The sequence below is a fragment of the Sciurus vulgaris genome, assembly GCF_902686455.1.
Source record: "Sciurus vulgaris genome assembly, chromosome: X".
Taxonomy (NCBI): Eukaryota; Metazoa; Chordata; class Mammalia; order Rodentia; family Sciuridae; genus Sciurus; species Sciurus vulgaris.
In genome coordinates this window covers 18,018,469-18,033,292 of record NC_136471.1, presented here as the reverse complement: position 1 = coordinate 18,033,292, position 14,824 = coordinate 18,018,469, and the positions used below count along the sequence as shown (strand labels likewise).

General features: G+C 44.1%; 1 pseudogene across 1 annotated transcript in view; it reads left to right on the top strand.

Moving 5' to 3' along the window:
* LOC306651055 (dol-P-Man:Man(5)GlcNAc(2)-PP-Dol alpha-1,3-mannosyltransferase-like) overlaps positions 1–1,140 on the top strand; it is a 5,369-nt pseudogene extending 4,229 nt beyond the window's left edge. The window contains exon 2 of the transcript in view: positions 1,085–1,140. The product of the transcript in view is annotated as a dol-P-Man:Man(5)GlcNAc(2)-PP-Dol alpha-1,3-mannosyltransferase-like (transcript). The remainder of the gene's footprint in view (positions 1–1,084) is intronic.
* The last annotated feature ends 13,684 nt before the right edge of the window (positions 1,141–14,824 follow it).

Here is a 14,824-nt window from a genome sequence, read left to right as displayed (position 1 = left end):
TTTCATTCTTGAGATTTGGGAAATTTTCTGATATTATTTCATTGAATAGATTGTTCATTCCTTTGGTTTGTTTCTCTAAGCCTTCCTCAATCCCAATAATTCTTAAATTTGGCCTTTTCATGATATCCCATAGTTCTTGGAAATTCTGTTCATGATTTCTTACCATCTTCTCTGTTTGTTCAACTTTGTTTTCAAGGTTAAATATTTTGTGTTCAATGTCTGATGTTCTGTCTTCCAGGTGTTCTATCCTATTTGATATGCTTTCTATGGAGTTCTTAATTTGGTTTATTGTTTCCTTCATGTCAAGGATTTCTGTTTGGTTTTTTTTTTCAATATCTCTAACTCTTTATTGAAATGATCTTTTGCTTCCTGTATTTGCTCTTTTAACTGTCAATTGGTGCGATCATTCAATGCCTGCATTTGCTCTTTCATCTCATTGTTTGCTTCTCTGATCATTTTAATTATGTACATTCTGAACTCCTTTTCTGTCATTTCTTCTGCCATGCTGTCATTGGGTTTTATTGATGTAACATCTAGATTTGTTTGAGGCATTTTCTTCCCTTTTCTCATATTGTTCAGGTATCAGCGGACCGCTGAGATATTGCAGATTTCCTCTATTGACTTACAACGTCCCTGAAGATTTCTAGTATATCCCCTCTTAGCCTTCAGTAGGCTGAAGTCTTGGAGGGAGTTGATAATGCGGTGCTCCACAAGGAAGCTGCCTCTCTAGGAGTGGTGGCCTTCAGGTGGGGTATATTCCCTGCTAGTGGGCAGAGGTGCCTCCACTTGTTGACCAATGGTCATCCAAAGGGGAACTAGGCTGCGGGCTGAGGCAAGGCCTGTTTGGGCCTGTGTCTCTGGTTTTACCGTCCTTGTGGGAAAACCTCACCCGGCAGGGAAGACCTCACCCGGCAGAGAAGACTCACCTGTTGGGGAGGTCTCGCTGGTCAGTTCCCCTCCTAGAGGTTCCCCTCAATCTACAGCTATTGCCTGGGCTGGGCTGCGTTCCTCTGCAACGTTCCCAGGGGCCCGGCCCTACCTCCTGGGCCTGGGAGCCTCACCCTTCGCTGATGAATCTCCTTAGGCTGCCCCTCCTTAGAGAATCTGCCTACAGTCCTGGAACCCTTGCTCCGCCGCTAAGTGTGTCTCTGTGTGGCTCTTCCCCAAGAAGTCTCCTAGGTCCTGGGACCCTGGTCTGCACCTAATCGCCTGGCTATGCGGCCCCTCCTCTGAGCAGCCACCTGGAGCCCCGTACAATTGCTCCAAGTCCCAGAGACCCGCTGAACGCCTCTTCCTCCAGACAGCCACCCGGTGTTCTGGTGCAGTCACTAGGAGTCCAGGCAACTCACTGCGTGCCTCCTCCTCCCACCAACCACCCATAGCCCTGGGCAATCACTTTGAGTCCAAGTGACCCGCCCCATTCCTCCTCCTCCTCCAGGTAGCCCCCCGGGTGTTCAGGAGCGGTCACTCTGAGCTGCTCTGAGTCCACGTGACCCACTGCAGCCTCCTCTGGGCAGCTGCCCGGAGCTCTGGTGCAGCCACTCGAGCCCAAGTGACCCACCGCACTCCTCCTCCAGGCAGCCCCCCAGTGTTCAGGAGCAGTTGCTTTGAGTCCAAACAACTCATCACTCTCCTCCTTCTCTGAGCAGTCGCCTGGAGCTCCAATGCAGTCACTGCGAGTCCAAGTGACCCACCGTCCTCCTCCTCCTCCTCCTCCTCCTCCGGGCAGCCCCCCGGGTGTTCAGAAGCGGTCACTTTGAGCTCGCCACACAGCTCCTCCTCTGCCAACCACCCGTATCTCTGGTATAGTCACTCCGAATCCAAGCGGCCACGCTCCTCCTCCTCCTCCTGTGGGCAGGCCCTGGTGTTTAGGAGTGGTCGCTCTGAGTCCAAACAGCTTGCCGTGCAGCTCCTCCTCTGCCAACCGCCCGTATCTCTGGTATAGTCACTCCGAATCCAAGCGGCCACGCTCCTCCTCCTCCTCCTGTGGGCAGGCCCTGGTGTTTAGGAGTGGTCGCTCTGAGTCCAAACAGCTTGCCGTGCAGCTCCTCCTCTGCCAACCGCCCGTATCTCTGGTATAGTCACTCCGAATCCAAGCGGCCACGCTCCTCCTCCTCCTCCTGTGGGCAGGCCCTGGTGTTTAGGAGTGGTTGCTCTGAGTCCAAACAGCTTGCCGTGCAGCTCCTCCTCTGGCAACCGCCTGTAGCTCTGGTACAACTGCTCCAAGTCCAAGCGCCTCACCACACTGCTCCTCCTCCTCCTCCTCCTCCTCCTCCTCCTCCTCCTCCTCCTCCTCCAGGCCGGCCCCGGTGTCAGGAGTGGTCGCTCTGAGTCCAAACAGCTCTCCTCGCAGCCCCTCCTCTGGGCAGCCGCCCGGAGCCCCAGTGGTGGCTCCGAGTCCCAGCGCTGTGCTGAGCGGCCTCCTCTACGACGTTCCCAGTTGTCCAAGTTCACTGCTCCAGCGTGGGGAGGGGTGTCTCGCCGGGCAGCTCTACTTCACAAAGTTCCCTGCGTTCCGGGACGACCGCCCCATCTGGGATGCCTCCCCGATGGGAGAGACTCACCCGGCTGCTTTGAGTTGCTCCCAAGTCTCTCAATATCTCCTCTTTGAATCCTGAGTCCTGGAGCAACCTGAAATGCAGCCACCCTCTAGGCCGCCATCTTGAAACCCCATTCTTCTGCTTCTTTTTGCCATGCTGGGGATCGAAACCAGGGTCCTGTGCAAGGCAAGCACTGTCCCGTGCTGAGCTACCTCCACAGCCCCAGAAAATATCTTCTTAAAGGCGATTCAATCATATATTTCTTGCCAACAACAATTACATTCTTTTTAAGTACCATATTTTACCACATAGTTGTATAGATGTTTCAGATTTTTTTTTTCTGGTACCAGGGATTGAACCCAGGGTTGCTTAACCACTGAGCACATCCCCAGTCCTTTTAATATTTTACTTAGAGATAGGGTCTTGCTGAGTTTCTTAGGACCTCACTAAGTTGCTGAGGCTGGCAATGAACTTGTGGTCCTCCTGCCTCAGCCTCCCAGGCTGCTGGGATTACAGGTGTTCGCTTCTGTACTCAGCAGTTGTCTCAGATATTATGCCAATTTTTTTTTTTTTTTTTTTGGCAAAAAGGCGGGGGTGACCCTTATATGAAGCTTTTTTTTAAAATTTATTTTTATTGTAAACAAATGGGCCTTCAATTGATGAATGTGAAGCTTTTAAAAAATAAAATTGGGCCAGTATTACTTAAAAATAATTTATTATTAAACTTTCTTTGGTACAAGATTAGAATGCAGAGAATACTCTTGAATATACATTGAAATGGAATAGCTCAAATCTTCATGATGGTTTACCAAATGTTTATTTTCCAATCTGAAATAAGTTAATAAAGTTATTGATTCATGCATTATAGTTGAAATATTACACTTGAGAAAATCTACTACTGTGTTGCTAAGTATGGACTTATAAATTTTAATCTTCTGTGTCCAAAGATTCTGCACCACTATCATTGGTTTTGTTATCTAAGATCTGTCCTTAGCACCAAGCATACAAGATATGTTTCTGGTTACTCCTGCAGCACAAACAAATCAGGAAAGTTGGCTTTCAGGAACCCACTGACAATGTGGGTGTGCTGAGAATTCTAGGCTTATGGCTCTCAGTGCACGAGAAGACAAATGCACATCCATATGCCACTGGTCAATACATTGCTGCTCTATTTTCCTTTTAAGCATTGTGACAAGCTGAATTATACCATGCAATGATTATGTGATGACAGGACATAAGCCAATTTTTGGACTGAAAAAACAGAATGTGCCAATTATGTGGTGGCAACTAATATGTGGTGAAATATGGTAATCTGAATAACTTGTCTATCATTTTTTCAAATGATGGATAGTTCTCTTTAAGCTGCTTTTTTTTTCTTGGGCTGTATGCTTAATTTTTATCTTTTTGCATTGCCTTTGCAGAACACTTGATATTCTTGGCAAGCAGAAAAGGCAAAATTAAGATAGATCCAAAAATGATTGGCATTGTGTACAATTTGCGAATGCAGCATTAGGTTCTCATCTTATTTAATCAGGCAATTCAACAAGTGTCTTAATAGTGAAGTGAAAATAGAATCATTCACAAAATTAAATTACACAAACTTTTATACACCCACACAAACCAAGCCATAGTGTAGCTGAGATTTTTCCCAGAGTCAGCAATCCTTGAATTTGAGATAATCTCTGTACAATTGGGCCTGTGACTTAACTATAACGAGTATGACTATAACACTTTGAACTTGTAAAGTTCAAAGTTACCAAAGGTTGACCAAATTCAACCAGCTTCTCCCTTTCTGGCATCTTCTACAAAAATGGGAAACCTGAATTTTATATTCCGCACCTCTTCTGTAGTCAGTAGTGTCATACAGTATATATCTGAAAATTAAAAGTAGAAAACCACTAAGTTTTCTGAGATAGTTCTTGCTCCCTTGAAAACGGACCATGCACTATTCTTTCCCCATCATTCCTGCAGCTCATGACTCCAAGAAAATCTGTCGACACACTGAGGATGGTGAAGCATCAAGAGAGAGGTAGCCTGAGTCTTTAATACTGCTGAACCCCAATGTAGAAGCCCCGAACTAACACCTCCAGACTCCTTGTGCAAGATCAGTCGACCTCTATTTTTAAAAAAAATTTTTTAGTTGTTGATGGACCTTTATTTTATTTATTTATTTATATGTGGTGCTGAGGATTGAACCCAGTGCCTCACACATGCTAGGCAAGTGCTCTACCACTGAGCTACAACCCCATTGCTAAACCTCTATTTTTTAAGGTGTCATTATTAGATGAACACAATCCTGTCAGTTATAGTAGTATGTATGTAAAAGGTGCTGTTATTAGTGTTATAGTTATTAGAAATACATCTCTCTAATCTTGAGAAAGTTAGTTAAAACCTTGCAGAACGGGGGACTATTTTTTAATGGAAAGGTTCATGCCCTAGGACATTTTTTAATACCTTTTATAATGTTTAATGGCTTTCTTTACTTAATAAGTTAAGTAATATTTCTTTTCTTTCTTTCTTTCTTTTTTTGTACCAGAGATTGAACATGGGGGCACCTAACCATTAACCACAGCAACATCCCCAGTCTGTTTTACATTTTGTCTAGAGACAGGGTCTCACTAAGTTGCTTCAGGCCTTGCTAAGTTGCTGAGGCTGGCTTTGAACTCACGATTCTTCTGCCTCAGCTTCCCAAGTTGCTGGGATTACAGGTGTGTGCCACCGTGCCTGGCAAGTCATATTTCATATTACTCTAAAAATATAGATGAAACTGGTGAAAGTTCATTTAAATGTGTAACCCTAGATGGAAAGAAGTCTGGGAAATGTGCTTTTACCCTTCTAGTCTATGTAGCCCCCAGAGAAAGGCTACAGCAGTTGATAAATGCCAACCTACAATGTTCAAAGTCAGGATAGAGGGTGTGGGTGTGTGGTTGTCACATTATATACTAAATGTTAAAATGCCTGGTTATTTAAAAATTAAATCTAGTTAAATAGAAATTTTAATATTTTCTTCTCATTCTGTTATGGAAATCACAGTTTATAAACCAATGTTTTAGACTAAAATAAAACCTGTGATTACAAAATCTGGACACTAAAATTTTTAGTCTTGAAAAAAGAATTGAAAGTCTTCAAATGCCACCATTGTAGCTTTCATAAACCTTTTGCATCTTCAAAGTAAAGTGACAAATTTTTAGAAAATTTTAGAAAAATTTTCAACTCTAAATTTCAGTAGTAGGTAATTCAAGAGCATCAGGCATGACAATAAATGGTAACTAATGTATGTTCAGCAGAAATAGACTAATATGATTAGAATATGTTTTAGAGGTATACTTGAGTAGATTCTGTAACAAGAGAGGATAATAAAGGGATATAAATAAATTTCCAGTCCCTACAGGACAAGATTAGTTCCACTAGAAAAGCCCATATGACTCTTTTATATATAATTATTTAAGTAAACTCCCACTTAGTCAAGCCCATAGAATGACATTTCTATGACTATTTTAAGTCTCTATTTCACATTTTCATTTGCCTTTAGCCTGAAAGAGATGGGATTTTTATAGGCAATGATAGATTTTTAAAACTGTAGAGATGAAGGTCTCAGCTTAGTGGTAGAGTGCTTGCCTAGCATGTACAAGAAGGCTCTGGGTGCCATACCCGGCAACACACACACACACACACACACACACACACGAACTATAGAGATGAAATTCTAGGAAAGAATGAACAGCATCACCAAGAATAAATCACCAAGAATAAATGCAACATTTGAAGAACAGTTAATGTCCCCTTAGATGAAGACTTTGGTAGTCATGGTCACTAGAACAGGAAATCCAGTGAATCCAAGGGGTGGTTCTGGAGATGGAAGGTGAAAATTTGTTTTAGGACAGTTCAGATTGACCAAAGGTAGATTGCAGTAGGCAATTAGTTATATATTTAAGGAACTTTAGCAGTACACCTGGGTAGGAATGGAGATCTGACGTTGGGATTAGAAGGGATATCTGATAGCATATGTGTAAACAATTCATTGTTGCAGATCTCAATATTTATAGGGCTTCAGAACAACTCAAAGAGTTGAATTTTAAAGTGCTGGTGACAGAATGACTGTGTTCCTCACTCTATCAAAAAGATTAAACTTAGAATCATATTTATATTTCTGCTAAGGAGTGTTTTAAGTGGGAGAGAAAATGTTCTAAAATTAAGATTATAGTAATGATTGCATAACACTGAAAATATACTTTAAAAATTGAATTCTATCTTCAAACAGAATTATATGTTAATGTGAATTGTCTCAATAAAGCTGTTTAAAACAGTCTTAGCAGGTCAAATTTGACCCAAGGGCTGTAGCTTCTCAAGTTCTGGTCAAGATTATTATCTTATATCCTTTTCCTTATTGTATTATACAACCAGCATCATATATTGGGACATCACACTCCATTCACAGCATGCTATTTGGAAGCTATACTGCAAAACACTGGAGCCCCAAGACTTTTGGTGACAGGTCCTTATAATTGCATGTTATTTTTGACTCATCTGCAAAAAACACGTATCTAACCCAGCTCACAACTTCTTGCTTCAGGAGTCCTTTAGAAAGACCAGCATGACACTCTAATGAGTGTGAGATGACAAAGGACCCTGCTTCTCAAATTATGGCAAAGAGCCGTAGAATTAACATATCTCTGAGACAAAAGGTTTAACAGCTTTTTTTTTTTTTTGCAGCTGTGCTGGGCCTGCCTATGAAAGCAAATGCATCCTGGGCTTTGCCATCTACAAAGGTGAGGGGAACCTATTCACCCCACAACTGCGGCTCCCCAGGGGCCCAAGTGATTTCCTCTGTCCAGGGAGGAATCTGGAAACACGGCTCTGACTGATTCACAACCTAACAGAACTGACCAAATCCACTGTTGCTCTCAGGGAACATGCTTCCACCTCAGTCAAAATGGAGACTCAAATGGGAGTGGCAGAATCCAGGGCCCACACATCTCTCACATCAAACAGTGACTTCTCTGTGATTCCCACTGGTATGGGACCATCCTGGAATGGTGACTCCCCCAGGCTCCTGCAGCTGCAGCTGCCACAGCCCCTGCTGGCCCTTTCTCTCCTAGGAGCTCCTGCTCCACGGGTCAGGAAGCCCAGGGGGCAGTGACAGAAGCCAGGTTCCCTTAGGGCCCGGGATTTGGTCCTGTTGCCTTCACTCCAGTGCCTGGCACCTAAAATGGGATCCACAAGAATCTGCAGAGTGAACCACTGAGTGAAAACACAACCTCCACAAGCTTTTCCTGACTACCGTGTTCCCCGCAAATGGAGAAGTAACCACCGGGTGGTTGGGAGGTCCCACTAGACCTGTAAAACAAACCCAGAAGCAAACTCTGTTTATTCTGGGGGCAGGGGGTCATGGTGGAATCAGGAATCCCAGGACTGGGGCTCACAGCCGCTTTCCAGTGGTGCAGAAAGCTTTCCAACAACACAGTTACCTAGTTAGATGCTCTCTGAAGGCAAGGCCAGAAGCTTCATGGAGTATAGCTGTGGGATTTAGGGAACATCCTCCCCCGCCCCAGGCAACAGCGCCTCCCACCCACACACATCAAGGGGCTCTGTGTTTGACCCTGGAACCATGTCTGCAGGTGGGAAAGGCCGCTCCCACAGAGCGGCTCAAGGGGACTGAAGGGTACCATATGTGGCAATGTTTTTGTTTAAAAAGTCTGCTGAGGACCTAATGGGGTGCTAGAAAATTTTATTCCTGGGGAATGAATGATGAATTAACCATAGATGAGCATTATTGCCACTCAGGTAATTCATTTATTGAACTTAATAACGTGCAATGTGCTCCTGGTATCTACCAGGCAGGCGCCATTGTACGGCTAGTGGGTTAATGAAAACAAACAAACAAGCAAAAACTGCCCTACTTTCATGGAATTAACATTCTAGTATGGGAAAGAAGGGACATAGGCAAACACTAAATTTAATAGATCAAGGTGGTAACAACAGATGGAAAATATTATGGAAAAATAAAATTTGGGCAGATAGCATAAACTGAAGGCAAGCTGTGACTTTAAATCCGGCCCATTAGCAGGCGGGCCCTGCAGCCACTTAAGTACTTGCCTCCCCATCCCCAGGTTACTTCAGGGTCACATGGGGCCATGCCAGCACAGAATCCACTCTTAGCCATGGAAAACCAGGAATTCAATCACCCCCTGCTCGGGCTGACCATAACCCACAGTGGCCCTCCAAGAGCCCTCTTCCACATTGGCCAAACAGGAGAATTAAATGGGCAGTGGTGGGATCCGCAGCCCATGCATCTCTCACATCCAATATGGCCTTCCCTGTGATGAGCAGCATCAGTTATTTCTTTCCTACAATCAGGAACCAGTTTCAGCATCTTTCTGAGTGGATTAGGCACATCTCTAAAGTGGGACCGTGGTCCCCAGGGAACTACCCAGTAATTCTACAAGGAAAGACCAATTTAATGTATTGTTTGGGCTCGCTAAGCTCAGCTTTTCCATTAAACCGGGCCCTTTACTGCCCACAGAAATGAAGACCAACAGGAAACAAAAGGCTCTGCTTTTACAATATGTGCACTGGGGTCATAGAAACCGCTCTCCAAATATAGCAGGACTGAACGCTCTCCACTATGACCACATCCACGATGTCATTGGGTTGAGGTACATATCCGGCAGGAAGCTTCAGAGAATCCAAGGTGAAAAAGATGGTGTCGTCCACCACCCCGTGTCTTCCATGTACGCTACTGATGCAGACCTGTGATGAGAAATGATGGGAACCGTCACGTGAAAGCACGGTCCACGGTAACCCGCTCGGCACCGGCTCGGCACCTCCTCACTCTGCCTCTAACCCTGGCACTGATTTCCCACCCGGCCCGGCACGTGGGCAAGACCAGGGGTGCTTTTCAGACACACCTGTGCCAAGATCCCCCCTCATGCCAATTGAACTGGAATCTCTGGAGATGGGCCCCGAGCCTCCCACCACAGACCTCGGGCTAGAGATGACCCGCAATGGCCAGCAATCCGATCTCACTGAGTTTCCTACTCGTTTTCAGGCTGCAGTACCCAAGTCATTACCCAGCTTTCCCCAGTAAACTCACTTCATTCATTCTTTCCCCCAAACTTTCTGCCACGCAAATTGTTTTTCCTTAAATGTCACTCTCAGAACTTTTTAATAATTTTTGTTGTTGTTTGTTTGTTTTGGTACTGGGGAATTTTTTTTTTTTTTTTTTTTTTTGCGGTACTGGGGATCAAACTCAGGGCCTTATGCTTGCGACGCAAGCACTCTACCAGCTGAGCTATCTCCCCAGCCCTTGGTACTGGGGATTGAACCCCGGGGCACCTGACCATGCCCAGCTACATCCCCAGGCCTTTTAAATTTATTTTGAGACAGGGTCTCACTAAGCTGCTGAGGCTAGCCCCAAACCTTTGATCCTCCTGCCTCGGTCTCCAAAGGATTTGGAATAACAGGCATGTGTCACCACGCTGGACAAACTGTTTTTTCTTTTTGCAATCCCGGGAACCGAACGCAGGACATGGCCCACGCTAGGCAGGTGCCTTACCACCAAGCTACACCCACAGCCCTCTAATAATGTTCTAATTCCAAAAAAAAAAAAAAAAAAAAAAAAACTACACAAATTAGAAATTAATTTTGCCTGTGGTCTACACTGCTTTCTATTTAGTTCCTTTTGAAAGTCCGTCCTTTTCTATAAGAAAATCGGCTTCTCTTTGGCAAGAAACACATTTTCTAGTTCTCTAACCACACCCAGTAGACTCCCCCGCAAGACAAATCCCGCCAAAGGAAGGACTGGCAGGAACGAATGACCAGTGACACATGGACACAAATTACCTCTTCCACATGCCTACAGTTCATGGGCTTCACGGAGAGGGCATTGAGGTTCGAGGTGCCCGGCTGCATGCAATACTCAACCTCTAGCCAGTCACCCTTATAAGGCATGAAACCTAAAACAACCATGGAGAGATTTCAGTGTCGTTATCTCTTCACTTAGGCCACGTTCAACTTCATAAGTCCCTCTGACGTGGCAATACCCTAACACACCTTCTATGGGATGTCAAGTACATTCTGTGCGTGTTTAAACAGACACCTTGTACATCTTGCCGTTGGAAAGCCAGTTCATACTCCTGCAGCCACCGTTTCTCCTGCTCTGATTTAACAAAGTCAAGTGGGGGAAAGTGTCAACCACAAGTCACAGCCAACTTTTGGGTGGTAGCACGGGATTCACTAATCGACGGGTCACATTCACAACTCCTTTGGGAGAGTCAGCCAAGGATACAGGTGAGAGCACACCGTTGAACTTGGCTACCTGCTAGTACAGCATTGGCTAGAGTGTCCAATCTCATTTTGAAGCATTTCATGATTGCAGCAAAGAGCATCCTTTTCACTTGCAGAATGTTTTCCTTGAGTTTACATTACGTACGTAAGTGAAATTTTATACACACCTTAAGTTTTGCATTCACACGTAGGAGAGGATCGCTGACGTTTTTATGACCATCCCCTATCTGTCCCTGTATTGTGCATTATTTTCCATTCCTAGGGCCCACGTCACACATTCAAGAGCTGTTAACTGCAGCCAAGGACATTGTGGCCGTAGCTCTTTCTTAACAAATGCGAACCATACCTTCATGAACAATAGAGAGGGAGAAAGCAAGTATCTTTATTAATGTAGACCGCATCCTTTGTCACCGAGGTGGCACGGCTGATTAAAACACTGGTTCCGAGGTCGGATGGCCCAGCATCATCAAAATGATCCGAGATAGCCTCCACCTGGAGCACATGGAAACACTTATTTCAAACAAAATTAATTTTTACAACAAGAACGTGTACGATCCCCCAGGAAGTCCCCTCGAAACAACTGCGATTCAGTGCAAGACATACGATTCCTGTGTCAGAGACAGAGGACTTCGTGACTCGCGGCAAATACAGCCACTGCCCACCACCGTTGACAACATTGGTGTCCAGGAACTATTTTAAACTACCCTCCGCGACACTAGTCCATATACTTCACATGACAAGTACATCACGGACACGAGACGATGCTAAGAATAATGTCTGTGCTTGGTGGATTGCAAAACTGCATCCGAAATGTTAATGGTGCATCCGTGTTTAATGTGCTCACAGCATCAGGCCCAAATATAAAAAGTATAATGTCCCTGCCGGGGAGGATTTCAAAGTTCAATGCAGAAAATATCTAGTTCTGAACAAGTTGTGGTAATGGCCATAAGTCATGTTTGAAAATGCTCCCTGCAAATCCCCAGGGGGGAGAACATTTTAGTCTGGGAGAAAATAGGAGTATTACTTGGAGGAAGTGAGACTTGAGCTTTGTCTACAAGAAGAGAAAAGTCTTTATCTGGTCAAAGGGGGTGGGGGCAGGTGCAGAGAGAGGAACAACAAACACAGGTTGGGAGAACAGGGAGGAAGACACAGTTTCCAAGACCTGGTCCTGGGGGAGAGAAACATGAGGTAGAGTTGGAGAAATAACCGCAACTGGAGGAGATCTAAAAATGGCAAGTGGTATTAGGGCCTCGCTTTTCGATACAAATATCTTGGCTTATCAGAAGTAACGATCCTTATTTAAAATTGTTTTTAATTAGAGCATGGTGGCACACGCCTGTCATCCCAGCGGCTCGGGAGGTTGAGGCAGGAAGATCGCCAGTTCAAAGCTAGCCTCAGCAAGTTAGCAAGACCCTAAGCAACTTAGCAAGACCTGGCCTGTAAATAAAATATAAAAAGGGCTGGGATGTGGCTCAGTGGGAGAGTGCTTGCCTAGCACGTGTGAGACACTGGGTTTGATCCTCAGCACCACATTAAAAAATAAATAAAGTAAATAAAAGAATTGTGTCCATCTACAAATAATTTTTTTTTTTTTTAAAGGCAGGGGATGCAGCTCAGTGGTGAAGTGCCCCTGGTGTCAATCCCCGGTACAGAAAATAATTGTTTTTAATTACACAAACAATACACATTCATTAAAGACAAAGAGGAAAAGACAGATGAATATGAAGCAAAAAAATAAGCACCCATCATTTATGGTTTTCCATTGCCTAGAATGTATTATGGTATTGACACTATTATTTTATTCACCATGTTCCAGACATCTTTTTTTCTGTGAATACCTACATAAGCCCAGTTTCCAAAACAAAACTTAATATGCCATGCAGTACTAAAGGTTTTGGGTCTTAGTCTTTTTCATTAAACAAGATTACTGAAAGGGTACTATGGCATTCCTATGAATGGATTGCCATAATTAATCAATCCGATCCCACATTATGTGTTATTTAGTTTGTGTCCTACGTAATAATGCATCGCCTACCCCTCTCGTTTATTCTGTAGCACCAGTGTCTTAGGGGTGATATTTTTTGGTACAAGGATTTATGTTGGGAACACGAGCCATCGAGGTATAAAGTCCTTTTCATGTCTTTTCTAAAGCCTATTTCATTGCTACTCCTATAACAAAACTGGTGTCATTCCAGCTGGCAATACCAAATCTCATGGTCCTTTTGCCCAGATTCACTTTCTTCGGGGAAGGAAGCACCAGGCTCCTGGCTGTCTATCCAGCACCACTTCTGTCAGAATCCAGGTGGGTGATCCATCATACCCTCTCACATCTCTGAGCCCTGGCTCCACACTAGCTCACAGCCATACTGTACAACAGGCTAATTCCCCACTTCACTCAGCCCTGGCACCACTCAGGTTTCATGTCAAACTCCCACTCCCCAAATTCCTTTTCTTTTCCCTTGCTAACACCACTAACACAGTAGGGAATGCAGACAGATTCAAAGGCTTGTGAAAAAACATCTTACCATACACATGACCTTTCCTTTCCCATCAACAGAGGGATAAAGTGGATTGATCATCCAACTCACCATAAGGGACAACTGGGTAGCGATTAGCACTACAAGATATGGGTCCTTCTCTCAGATCGCACACCTAAAGCAAATACAGGCTGATTGGATGTTGACATGGAAACACACAGAGAACTTTCAGGAGAAAAGGCAAGTGAATGTGTGTGTACATAATGAATTGGAATGAACCCAAGAATTCCTGCTGAACCCAAAAGCCACATGGACATATTTATATTACAGGAAAATAAATGCATACAACAAAGAAAAAAAAGATGGTACTGCAGGAAACAACACAAGAACTCCATACACAAATTTTCCCAATAAAGACTTCCTTTTCCTAATACAGAAGGCTGTGACATCCCTAATGTATATGTAGTTCCAAGAAGAGAAAGTTGCTCTATTAACACTAAGACTTGAAGAATGTTCACATAAGTTTATGACACCACTTTTCACTACTTGTTTTGGCAGTGATTTCAGATCAGGAATATTCCTATCTTCACCTATATTGGTAAAAAGGCAGTTCAGGGCCTATTGCTGAGAGAGCCCAGTAGTAAAAAGTAGCTAAAGGGTAATTTGATAATAGCCATTGAAATGGTAAATATTGGGACTGAGATATCGTTTACACAACTCTGTACATCTTCATAAAGTTACTGATTTGCACTCTTAGAACTTGGTGCTGTGTTGATGCTACCTCAGTGAAGCTATGATTAAGAAGTTTAAAATGCACCGGGTTTTACATATTTATTTCACCTTGCACGTGTACCTTAGAAAAGGGCTCTTTATATACATATATTTTAGTTGTAGATAGACACGATACCTTTATTTTATCGTTTTTATGTGGTGCTGAGGATTGAACCCAGTGCCCCACACGTGCTAGGCAAGCATTCTACCACTGAGCTATAACCCCAGCCAGAAAATGGCTCTCCACCAGAAAAAATGTAGGATTTTACAGAGTCCAATGATATCATCATTAACAATCAATATTGGGTTTTTTGTCTGTCTTTGTTTTTTGGTGCTAGGGATTGAACCCCCCAGGGGGCACTCGACCGTTGAGCCATACCTGCAGCTCTTTTTGTATTTTATTTAGAGACAGGGTCTTGCTGTGTTGCTTAGGGCCTCACTAAGTTGCTGAGGCTGGCTTTGAACGCTCGATCCTCCTGCCTCAGCCTCCAAAGCAGCTGGGATTACAGGCTTGTGCCAAGGCACCTGGCAACAATATTGCTTAAATACCGGAAAAAACAGACAAAGAGATTTTTGGTATGCAAACAGAACCAGCACAAATATTACAAGAATCTTTAGGCTCGGGGAAGTGGGACTTCAGTTTTCACTCTGCATCCACTGAACAGGTCCCATGAGTGCTTGGATTACACCAAGAAACAAGACTGAAAGCCCACTAGGATAAGGGACTGTCTCCAAAGTCCATCTATTGCG